This window comes from Capricornis sumatraensis, chromosome 4, assembly GCF_032405125.1.
Source record: "Capricornis sumatraensis isolate serow.1 chromosome 4, serow.2, whole genome shotgun sequence".
NCBI classification, from domain to species: domain Eukaryota; kingdom Metazoa; phylum Chordata; class Mammalia; order Artiodactyla; family Bovidae; genus Capricornis; species Capricornis sumatraensis.
In genome coordinates, this window is record NC_091072.1 from 87,770,306 (window position 1) to 87,782,311 (window position 12,006).

At 36.7% G+C, this 12,006-nt stretch overlaps 1 protein-coding gene across 3 annotated transcripts in view; it reads right to left on the reverse strand.

Moving 5' to 3' along the window:
- CNOT2 (CCR4-NOT transcription complex subunit 2) overlaps positions 1-12,006 on the reverse strand; it is a 126,101-nt gene that overhangs the window by 57,429 nt on the left and 56,666 nt on the right. The window lies entirely within an intron of this gene.

Here is a 12,006-nt window from a genome sequence, read left to right on the forward strand (position 1 = left end):
TGCTGCTAAGTCACTTCAGTTGTGTCCAACTCTGTGTGACCCCACAGACGGCAGCCCACCGGGCTCCCCCATCCCTGGGATTCTCTAGGGAAGAACACTGGAGTGGGTTGCCATTTCCTTCTCCAATGCATGAAAGTAAAATCACTCAGTCGTGTCCGACTCTTTGCAATCCCATGGACTGTAGCCTACCAGGCTCCTCTGTCCATGGGATTTTCCAGGCAAGAGTACTGGAGTGGGGTGCCATTGCCTTCTCCGAAAAGTAGACTAGTGACCTTTTTAAAACCCATGGATAACTTTTGGTGTAAGGATATTCCTTGGAGGAATTTCCTGGCAGTCCAGTGTTTAAGGAGTTTCACTTCCACTGCTGGGGCCCCAGTTCTATTTCTAGTTGTAGAACTAAGATTTTACAAGTTGTACAAAGTGGCAAAAAAAAAAAAAAATTCCTGGGAGGAAACTAAGTTCTTAAAAGTGTTCCACTCTGATAAAAGCAAATAAGGACCCCCTTTAACTAATATAACTCTAATCAAACTAGATGATAAAAAATTAGACTTTTAGAGAAATAAATCTAAATATAGGACTTAAATGTGACTTTTATGAGAATAAGAATCCTCATTTTATAAAATAGAAAGTAAACTATCAATGCAAAGGAAACTAGATTCTGATAATTATGACTAATAAAGCTAATAGAAGATGTTCATTTATTTAAAGATAACATCTATTTAGTAACATAAATATTACTGAAGGTGTCACATACTATAAAACTGTAAACTAGGAGAAGGAAATGGCAACACACTCCAGTATTTTTGCCTAGAGAACCCAATGGACAAAAGAGCCTGGGGGGGTAAAAAAAAAAAAAAAATTGTAAACTAAATTCACTGAAGTTAAAGAATCCCAAATTATTTCATATGAAGCAATTAAAAATGAAAAGCATCCCTTTAGCAAGGGAACACAGGACCTTTAAAATACTTCTAAACAGCCTGCCATATTAATTCAGTAAACATTATTCAGTAAACATCTACTATGTGCTAAATAGTTACATTTATACCCTTATATACTTTATCCATTAGATGCTCAGAACAAAGAACATCATAAATCAAAGTGAGTAAAGAAGAGAACACATTTACAGTCTTCCTGTACTACTCTGGCCTCCAGGCCTTAGTGAACTTACCCTTCATTACCTCTAACCTCCCACCATTCCTGCCACACTGCCCTGCTCCCCTTGATATTTCTCAAAATCAAAGGGCATACTCCTGACTTCAGGCTTTTGTATTTGCATACTCCAGGAAAGCTTTCTTCTCAGGTAGCTACATGGCTTTGGCTCACTTTACTTCGGATACTGAGCCATCCCAGTGAGGACTTCTTTGTCTATTCTATTTTAGATTATACTATCCTTTGCCCTAATCCCTTGGCACCCTTTACCCCTTTTCCTATATGTGTCAACATATAACACACAATGCATTTTATCTGTTTTGTTTAAAGTCTGCCTATGCTCTAAAACATCCACTCCTTGAGAATTTATTTTTGTTTCTTTGCTCACTTTTGTCTCTGCAGAATCTGGAACAGTGCCTGGCTCTGAATAGGCCCATACATGCATGTGTCCTCCTCTTACTCCACACATGCTGTTACCTGTGTTATCTGACAGGAACCCATCAATGAATGCAGTGCTTACAGCACATGTGAAAATTTTACGAGGACAACAATTATTTTAAAAAGTAATGGAATTATGTAAAAAATTAATTTTTGTATTTCTGAAACATATGAATAAAACTGTTTTATGCCTTTTTCCACTGAAATTGACAACCACTTCCAAAATACCTACTAGACACCTTCAGTGGTTAGAATGCCACACCATGAGAAGTAAATAAAAACTTCAGGATTTAAAATTATTCTTCTATTTCTTAAACTTTTTCTCAAGTTAGATTGTCTTCTTAAAAAAAGTTGCTTCATGAGTATTTCAGATTTTTCTAGCAAAAAAAAAAAAAAATCCCCCTAGAAGAATTATACTACTCAGAGCCACTGGGTTGCACTGTAGTCCATGGGAATATATACTCCTTAAAGTTAGCTGAACCATTTACTGCTAGAACAGTATAACACAGTGGGCCTGGTACAAATATGCACTAACATATATGCACTAACATGTACTGAGTGTTTACTAAATGGTAAGCACTGCTCAAAGCACTTTATACATATTACCTCACTTAATCATAACAAAACCTCTATAAGATGTACTTTTACCTCAAACTGAGGCACAGAAGGGTAGGGTCTACATACTCTCATCAGACTGAAAATATTTCTCTATCACAGTTATTATGAATACCCAGTTCTTGCAGCCCAAATGAGATACAAAAGGCTTATTTTCCAGAAAAACCCAAGTGGACAGACTTCAAATTTTAGAAGCTGGCCAAAGTATAGGTAAGGGTGAGGCTTGAAAATTGAGAGATGAAGTAAAGACCCACATTCTGAACTGTGGGATCCTCAGCTTTCTTTCCTTATCTTGCTTACAGAACACCATCAGATCTAAGAATCACCCTGTCCACTGCACTTTGATACTACCTGTGGAAAAACTGAATTGCTGCAGAGAAATAAACGTCACACACTAACAAAGTAAGGTCCTTCCAATGACAAGGCTAACTCAACTACAAGTTAACACACTGTCCACAAACACCGTAATCACTTTACTTTTTTAGAAATAATTTTAGAGTCACAAAAGAGCTGTAAAAATAGGACAGAGTTCCCATATGCCCCATTTTCTTCAAGTGGTAACATCTTGTTAGGACAAGTATCAAAACTAAGAAATTAGCTATTAACTAACAACTTCACACAGATTTCACCAGTTTCCCACTAACTTCCTTTTTCTATACCAGGGTAGACATTATATTTAGTTTTACGCTTCCTTGGTCTTCTGCAACCACGGACTTTACGTCAGTCTTTCACAACACTGATGTCTTCAGTCATACCAGTGCAGCTAACACTACAGAACGTCCTGCAACTTGGGTAGGACTGATGTTTTGTCATGACTAGACTGACGTCATACATTTTTAAAGACACATTACCACAAATGTGACATGTCCTCAAGTGCACCATATATGATGGATGTATTCCAATATATGCATGCATGTGATGATAAAATGTCTTATTACAAGTGATACTAACCTTGATCTTGGTTAAAATGGTGTATCTGCCAGTTTTCTCCATTGTAACTCGTTATTTTCCTTTTGAAAACAGTAAATATTCTGAAAAAAGTACTTTTAGATCATGCAAATGTCTGTCCTTAAATTTTTGGCTCACTAATTTGAGCATTCATCCATGGATACTGCCTACAGCACCTATCACTGTGATGGTTTAATGATGATTTTCTATTTTCTTCATTTCTTTTACACTGTATTTGTTCATCAAAATGTTTCTGTAAGTAGACAAACCATCTTTTAAAGATCTCATTCTCAAACATGAACTCAAGTGTCAAAGATGTAACCTAACTGACCCAAAGTGATATAGACAGAAAGTGAAAAATAATGTCTTAAAACCAAGAGTCTTTTAATCTATAACAATACATTCTTTCAGTTTCATTACACTACTCTTATCCCAGTAGAAAAGAGCACTTTTAAAATGTCATATGCCCCAAGCAGTCTCTATCAGTACTTCCAGCCCTAAATAAGAAAGATCTTCTCTTTTTCCTAAGAAAAAAAAAATCTTCCTATTTTCATTACTATACATCATTATACACATTTACTATAATACCTTTAATCTACTGAGGCAGATTAAACAATGAAGAGATAATATAATATTCTATGTGACAGAATAAGGAATACTAATTAATAAAATTATGACCTCAGTTGAGAAGATAAATGGTCATTATATTACAAGTCTACTGGGCTTCCCTGGTGGCTCAGTGGTGAAGAATCAGCCTGCCAATGCAGGAAATGCAAGAGACTTGAGTTTGATCCCTGGGTCAAGAAGATCTCCTGGAGTAGCACATGGCAACCACTCCAGTATTCTTGCCTGGAAAATTCCATGGACAAAAGAGCCTGATGGGCTATGGTCCCTGGGATTGTGAACAGTCAGACAAGACTGTGAGACTAAGCACAACAACCATATTTACAAGTGTACTAGATTCCAGGGAATCTTAAGGGAGGGAACTGACGGGGAAATCATCCTATTTTTAGATTTAGGTAAAACAGAATCACAGCTCTGATGACTCCATATATGAATTGGAAGTTATTTACTGACTTGTACTGTTTGATGTTTCTTCAAAAATGATGCTAAGTGCTGAGAACAAGTCTGATATTTCTTCGGATTGCATTTCACATAGTGTCTTACACAATAAAAAGTATTCAAGCCTTGACTCAACACTAACTTAAAAGCTTATTTTCTCAGTCTCAAGAATGATTTTTCATCCATCTTCTTAACCAAAATAAAAATTTTTTAAAAGATGAAACCTTTTAATATTTAGTAGAACTTCTACTTCCAACCAAGATGGAGGAGTAGGGCTCCCCTTGCTCCCAAGTCACCTGAAACAACTTTTAAAATGGATTTTTAAAAATGGGTAAAATATATTTACCAATAGTTTTCAGACATAGGACATAAAGTGGTATAAAACAAGAACCCCTAAGAGAAGAGAAATAACTGATATGAGCCCTACAACTGTCCCTGCTTACTGAATGGGGGAGTTTCCAAATTATAATACCAAGTTTCAATACAAGGAGAGGGAGTCCTGGTGAAGGCCAGAAATTTCTGTGAATTGAGGAAGTGTAGCTGAGAAGGCAGCTAGAGCACCAAGTAGCAGAGAGCTGCAAAGAGAAAGCATTAGAGAAATCTGGAAAGGGTTCCTCTTTGGTCATCTGTGCATATGCATGCATGCAGAGGATGGGAACAGAGACAGCACAAATAATCTCTAGGCTCACACAACTGTTCCCTACGCCAAAATAGAAAAACGTATTCACAGGGCATCAGATAGAGTACTCAGAAGAATACAGTCTCAGTATGTGGGAACAATTAGCCTAGACTAAAAGCTACTGTGGTCCTTTGTAACAAAACTTACCATTAAAAAGGGGGAGGGGAGAGAGGAAGAATGTCTCAAAAGGCTCAAAAAGCTTCTAAGTAACTAAGAAAGCTCAAGAACACTAACAAATAAAAAAAAATAAAAACAGATTAAAAATTCTAAGAACTGGCATCCAAGCAGAAGTTTCCTGGCTGTGCAAAAACATAATAAAATACATAATGGGGAACCAACAAGAGAACAGACCCAGAAATGGTACAGGTGACAGAATTAACAATGACATTATAGAGCTGTTATGTTTTGTATGTAAAGGGAAGAATAACTGGCATGATAAAGAAAAGACTGGTGAACTTTTAAAAACACAGATATAAAAAACCATCCTAAACACATGGAGAAAAAAAATATTTTAAAAACTGAACAGAGCAAGAGTAAGCTGTGGGACTTCAAGTGATTTAATATATGTATAATTGGAGTCCCCAAGGTTGAATAGGTACAGAGTAAATATTTACAAAAATAGAATAAAAATATCAACTGATTCACTTTGCTATACACCTGAAACTAACACAACACTTAAAGTCAATTATACTCCAATAAAAATTCTTAATAAAAATCCCAGATTTGATTCAGACACTTATAAATTCACAAACTGAAAAGGTTCAATGAATCTCAAGCATAAGACATGAAAACTATACCAAGATATATCATAGTTAAATGTGTAAAACCAAGGCAGAGGAAGCAGAGATCAAATCCAGTGCCAACATCCACTGGATCATCAAAAAAGCAAGAGAGTTCCAGAAAAACATCTATTTCTGCTCTATTGACTATGCCAAAGCCTTTGACTGTGTGGATCACAAGAAATTGTGAAAAATTCTGAAAGAGACGGGAATACCAGACCACCTGACCTGCCTCTTGAGAAACCTATATGCAAGTCAGGAAGCAACAGTTACAGCTGGACATGGAACAACAGACTGGTTCCAAGTAGGGAAAGGAGTGTGTCAAGGCTGTATATTGTCACCCTGCTTCTTTAACTTCTATGCAGAGTACATCATGAGAAACGCTGGGCTGGAAGAAGCACAAGCTGGAATCAAGATTGCCAGGAGAAATATCAATAACCTCAGATATGCAGATGACACCACCCTTATGGCAGAAAGTGAAGAGGAACTAAAAAGCCTCTTGATGAAAGTGAAAGAGGAGAGTGAAAAAGTTGGCTTAAAGCTCACCATTCAGAAAACGAAGATCATGGCATCTCGTCCCATCACGGGGGAAACAGTGCAAACAGTGTCAAACTTTATTTTTCTGGGCTCCAAAATCACTGCAGATGGTGATCACAGCCATGAAATTAAAAGACGCTTACTCCTTGGAAGGAAAGTTATGACCAACCTAGATAGCATATTCAAAAGCAGAGACATTACTTTGCCAAGAAAGGTCCGTCCAGTCAAGGCTATGGTTTTTCCAGTGGTCATGTATGGATGTGAGAGTTGGACTGTGAAGAAAACTGAGCGCTGAAGAATTGATGCTTTTGAACTATGGTGTTGGAGAAGACTCTTGAGAGTCCCTTGGACTGCAAGGAGATCCAACCAGTCCATCCTAAAGGAGATCAGTCCTGGGTGTTCATTGGAAGGACTGATGCTGAAGCTGAAACTTTGGCCACCTTATGTGAAGAGTTGACTCATTGGAAAAGACCCTGATGCTGGGAGGGATTGGGGGCAGGAGGAGAAGGGGACGACAGAGGATGAGATGGCTGGATGGCATCACTGACTCGATGGACATTAGTCTGGGTAAACTCCAGGAGTTGGTGATGGACAGGGAGGCCTGGCGTGCTGCGATTCATGGGGTTGCAGAGAGTTGGGCACAACTGAGAGACTGATGAGTGACTGAACTAAACTGAACTGAATGACCAAAACAATGTTAACAGTAGCCAGAGAAAAAGTTACAGTATGCAAAGAGGGCCAAAGATAAAACAACAGCAGGTTTTTTGCAGAAATGGTCTAAATTAGAAAACAGTGGAGCAAAATCTTCAAAGCATTAAAACAAAAATCTGTCAACTCTGAATTCCACATCCAGCATAAACTTTATCAAAAATAAAAGTGAATTAAAAACTTTTTCACATAAACGAAACCTAAAAGAATTCATCACCATCAGAAATGTATTAACCAAGTTTATCCATCGGGATAGACTGACTTTTTTAGGTCAAAGTCTATCCCAATGGAGCTTTTTCTATAGATTCACATTGCTGGAAAACCCTCATGGTATAAATATGTGGTCTGTTTTACTGTTTGTAGGAAAGAATTATAAGACGAGATGCTACTAAAGTATGAAAGATCTAGTAGTCAAATTTTTTTATCTTAAGATACTGGAATATCCCAAAGGTCTACCCTATGATAGGATGTGATTAGGGTGAATATGACTTGAATTTATACTTAGAGAGCATGTGAAATTAAGAACCAGGTAGATCCATCGATTCTGACCCTAAAAGTTGCCCTAAAGTAAACTGCTTAATAGTCGCCTGCACAGCAAGGAGATCAAATCAGTCAATCCTAAAGGAAATCAACCCTGAATATTCGCTGCAAGGACTGATGCTGAAACTCCAATACTTTGGCCACCTGATGCAAAGAGCTGGCTCACTGGAAAAGATCCTGATTCTGAGAAAGACTGAGGGCAGGAGGAGATGGGGGGAACAGAGGATGAGATGGTTGGATGGTCATCACTGACTCAATGGACATGAGTATGAGCAAACTGCAGGAGATAGTGAAGGACAGGGAAGCCTGGCATGTTCATGGGGTCACAAACAGGACACAAGAAGGACACAACTTAGCGACTGAACAGTAACAAACTGAAGAAACTGGATCCTAAAGATTACAGGTAGGGAATTTTTGAAGTCATCAGTATGTTAATATTCAAGTGGAGACCAAAGCAGCTCAACTGAAAGAACTATGAACTGACACGACAACCGTAGGTTAGGTGAGCGTTCTTTTAAAATGCAAACTTTCAAGGAACTAAGGTAAGGTGAAAGGCAGCAGAAGGAATCACAACGTGCAAAATTCTTAAAAGCAAAAGTTTAATGACTTTAATTTTGTCTGTGTTACACATAACTTAAAAAGCTTTAAAAAAATTTTAAGTCCTTCAATTAGAAGGAAAATGATAATACTATAAGGAAGTGAAGGAAGGAAAAAGAAAAGAAAAGGAGTGAAGGAAGGAGGCAAGCAAGGGAAGGACCTGGAAGGAAAAGCAGAGGAAAGTTTAAAAAAAAGGAAGAGAAGCAACGGAAAGAGAAAGAAAATACCAAACATTTTCAATTACTGGTAATAATAAAAAGCAGAAGTAACGCTAAGCCCTCCCCACCAAATTACAGTAAACAATGAGAATATGTCACAGAAATTGAAACAATTGTTTCTCTTAAGAAGTAAATTCCCACTGAGACCTAGAGAATGGTAAATAAATAGGCTTCTGGCAGTCTAGCAGACTATTTAAAAAAATTGCTTCACTCAAAACCACCTAAAAATGCTCCACAAAATACTCAGCCAACAACAAACATTTATTAAGCAGATACCAAGCATTATTCTCAGGTAGGGATACAGTGTGAAGAAAATATTAGTGAAATCTAAAGCAGAGATTACATTCTGATTTTTAAATGAACTTTGACCATGGAAGATGGGGAAGAGGGAAATTCAGCAAACCCCCCAAAAATGCTTACATTTCCAAACAGGAATTTGCTCAAGGTAGAAAGCTATTAAAAGACTTCTCATAAAGCAGGTAACTTAAAACCCCTTAGTGAAGAATGCATCAAAAATTCTTGATGGCCCTAACTAAATTTGATGCTCACAGAAGCAGGTAAAGCAATCTCTTCTGAGAATTTATAGCCAAGGCAGCCTGTACGGACTACAACTTCAAACCAACATTTTATTTTGAATTGGGCCTGGATTCAGTAGTGCCTTAGGCACTGGCAGAAGCATAGGCAAATCCCCTTGGGAAAAATGTCCTTTCATCCATTCCTCAAAGAAATCCCACAGGTTTTTAAGAAACATAAAATGGCAACTTACACACAAATACAAAGAATCAAGGTACCGTAAGTGAGAACCAGCAGAAACAAGAAACATTAGAATGATCTGTGTCAACTTTCAACTGCTGGAGTCAAAATCTAAACAAAAAAATAAATAATGGTAAAAATGTGAATAATGATGATAAATATGCAGGTACAAAAGATACGGACAAGATTAACAAAGTTGGTCTCATGGAAACAGCAATATACCTGCCACCTGGTCAATATGCATTTTGTTCAAGTATATAAATAATTGATATCATACTGACCACATTCTCTAGCTACAGTGGAATACATGAGAAATCAGCAATAGGAAGATAATAAGAAAAACCTCATAAGGTTAGAAAATTAAAAACACTTAAGATTAAAGAACAGTAAAACAAGCCCTAAAAGAATAAAAAGAAATAACTTAGTGAAGAGCATAAACTGATGAATATAAAACAAAAAATAAATTTAAAATATAGGTAAATGAAGCTAGAAGTTGATTACAAAGTTACAAATCCCTAGCAAGGGTGACAAATTAAGAGGAAAAGGCACACAATAAAAAACCTTAACGATAAAAAAGGTGCTAAAGAGAAAAAATATATATATAAGAAGGTAGCATTATGAGTAATTTCTTAATCCTAATAAAGCATATCTACCAAAAAAAAAAAAATCCTGCACCAAATATCTTATTTACTGACAACTTAAAGCTTGTAGGACAAGTAACAAGAGAAAAGAGTTCTACTATTAACACTTCTATTCAATATTGTATCAAAAATACAAGTGAGTTCTGAAAAGATATCCAAGTCATAAAAAATATAAAGTATCAAAAATGTAGCCTACAGATAATATATTTATTTACACAAAAGCCCCCAAAGAACCCACAGATAAGTTATAAGAATAAAATTTCAGTAACATTAACTAATGGATACAATAATCAAGTTTAAAAGTCAAATGTATGTCAATATAACAGTGACATCTATTAAATATAATTTTAAAAATATTATTTACAAAAAAACAAAAAGTACTTATGTATAACCCTGACTAAAGATTTATAAGTCCACTGCTTAAAAAAATCTTTTGAAAGAAATAAAAATTTACTGAGTGAAAATATAGAAGACCTCAGTGTATGAATTCAGAGAGAGGAAGAATATCATAAATATGTCAAATTTTTCCCAAATAAAAATGAAGGTAATAAAATTCCACTTGTAACACAATACATTTCTTTTCAATTCTAAATCTGTCATTGAACAAAGGCCAAGAAGTTAAGACAATAATAAAAACCAAAGTGGAGAGACAGACATGAATATCTGATGCAAAGCTATAGTAAAAGAAAATGGGATACTGGTGCAGGCAGAGACAAACACATCAAAGGAACCAAATAAAGACATAAGAAACAGATCCATGATTAAAATCAAACTGATTTATAGCAAAGTACTGCTGACTGACTTCCTTGGTGGCTCAGACGGTAAAGTGTCTGTCTACAATGCGGGAGATCTGGGTTCGATCCCTGGGTCACGAAGATTCTCTGGAGAAGAAAATGGCAACTCACTCCAGTAGTCTTGCCTAGAAATCCCATGACAGAGGAGCCTGGTGTCCATGGGGTCATAAAGAGTCAGACACGACTGAGCGACTTCACTTTCACTGCTGATTAGGAGGAAGGCCGAACAAGATCAATACATGATGTTAATATAACTGATTATCTTTATGCTAACAAAAGGAATTTGGTCTCCTCACACCATATTAAAAAAAAAAAATCAATCTCAGAAGAATATGGAAGACAAAACTAAAAATCTTTAAAAAGATATGACAATATCTTCATTTACTTAATTTCAATAAGGAAATATGTCTCCAACACAATCTCAATAAATTTGAAAAATTTTTAATGTGACATTATTAAATGTCAGATGGGACTCAAAGTTGGTATAAGCACATCTAAACATATTCCTAGAAGATCTTTTGTGAACCTAATTTTCATAAAATTCAAGGCTATGACATAGTTCAGAAAACTTCTCTAAGGTCATAAAGCTCCTTCTATTTTTATGCAGTCTCTAAAAGTACAATGGCGTGTCTTGTAAGGTTTTCTTTTATCTCCCTCTCCCACTCTGTTCCCCTTTCCCACTTTTATCTCCTCTTTTTCTTTCCTCTATCTCTGTTGCCCCTATGCTCCTCAATTTTGGTTCCACTCCCAGAAGCTTCTCAATGGGTCCTAAAAGCGAGCCTTAGCAGGTAAGTCTTGAGAGCTCAGAGCTGGGGGACTCAAGACACTGCAGGCCTGAGCACAGGTCCTTTACACTGATCCAATCAAGCAGGCAGAAACTCCCCAATTTCAAAAGGCCTAATTACACTTACACTTTCAAACAGGTTGCTCACCACTTTGAGGTGCTTCTATGCTCAGGTCCAGACACCCCAATGTTTCTACTTTCTTATGCATAAAAACTGATGAATTTAAGTCTTTTGTTAATCTTTCATCTGCTTGTATTTTGAGGTTCATGGACATACTTCATTTCTAGCTTTTGTTACAAATGTTTTCATGGGTTTTGATTTTCTATCTAGTTGTTCTATTTTCATGTGGGAATTCAGAGAGATAAAAAGCAAAAAACTAAGTTTCACCCTCAGTGCAATCACTCCAGACCTAAGTAAGGTCTGAGACAATATTTTTTTTTATTTTAATTGGAGGCTAATTACTTTACAATATTGCAGTGGTTTTTGCCATACATTCACATGAATCAGCCATGGGTGTACATGTGTTGCCCATCCTGACTCTTCCTCCCCATTCCATCCCTCAGGGTCATCCCAGTGCACCAGCCCTGAGCACCCTGTCTCATGCATCAAACCTGGACTGGCGATCTGTTTCACATATAATATACATGTTTCGATGCTATTCTCTCAGATCATTCCACCCTCACATTCTCCCACAGAGTCCAAAAGTCTGTTCTTCGTATCTGTGTCTCTTTTGCTGTCTCACATATAGGGTCATCGTTACCAT